Genomic DNA, 943 nt, shown 5'->3' on the forward strand with positions numbered 1-943 from the left:
ATTATTATTATTATTATTTTCTGCCTACTGTGACTGCAGCTCTAGAGCTGGGTCTATCAGGAGCAAGGCCCTCCCATGTCGAAGGATTTATGTTGAAGTCTTTTATCGACATTTCAAGGGCGTTCTTGTAGTGCTTTTTTGGTGCTCCAACCTTGCGCTTTCTTTGGAACAGTTCAGAACACAAGAAAACTGTGCCTTTGGTATTCTGAAATACGGCATTTGCTTTCTTAGAATTATAAAGTTCTATCTGACATTCATGGCCCATTTGAGTTACCAAGACAACGAGGTCAGGAACCAAATTTTGATGTTCTATATATTCTATAAAAACTGTAAGATTATTCGAAGTCGTTATCGAGATACTTAAAAAATTACTTTCGAAAAGCTTGACATGCTGTGAAACTGAACATTTCTGATGTAAATATTCTCAAAACTAGGTGACGAGCTGAAAGAACTTTGTAACTCTAGGGTAGCGCATTCTTACGACATTGCCAGCCCAGCAAATCTTTTTGAGCTTAGAAAACAGAATCTCGGCATTTGCTCTTTCGTCTGGTATTTTATCCTACCATTAATCTGATGCTAAGAATTCTTCCGAGGCATTTCATGTGCTTCTTGGCATGGCTTTGGTGCACCATCCAGGTCTCGGCACATATATACTACAGGGTTGGGAGGACCCAGCGGTTTAGGCAATCTAAGTGCTTTAAACACAGCCAGGTTCCTGTTTCCACCAGGGTGAAGTGAGGAAAATTCGTGTAAAGTGCCTTTCCCAAGGACACCCACACGTCAGGCCGCTGACAGGATTTGATACCACGGCCTTACGATTGAGAATTCGAGAGCCTAACCACTAAACACAGACACTACTTAATAATACACATGTCGTATGCTTACACAATCTCACACACACACACACACACACACACACACACACACACACACACACACACAC

The sequence above is a fragment of the Aplysia californica genome, unplaced genomic scaffold (genome assembly GCF_000002075.1).
Source record: "Aplysia californica isolate F4 #8 unplaced genomic scaffold, AplCal3.0 scaffold00549, whole genome shotgun sequence".
Classification (NCBI taxonomy): domain Eukaryota; kingdom Metazoa; phylum Mollusca; class Gastropoda; order Aplysiida; family Aplysiidae; genus Aplysia; species Aplysia californica.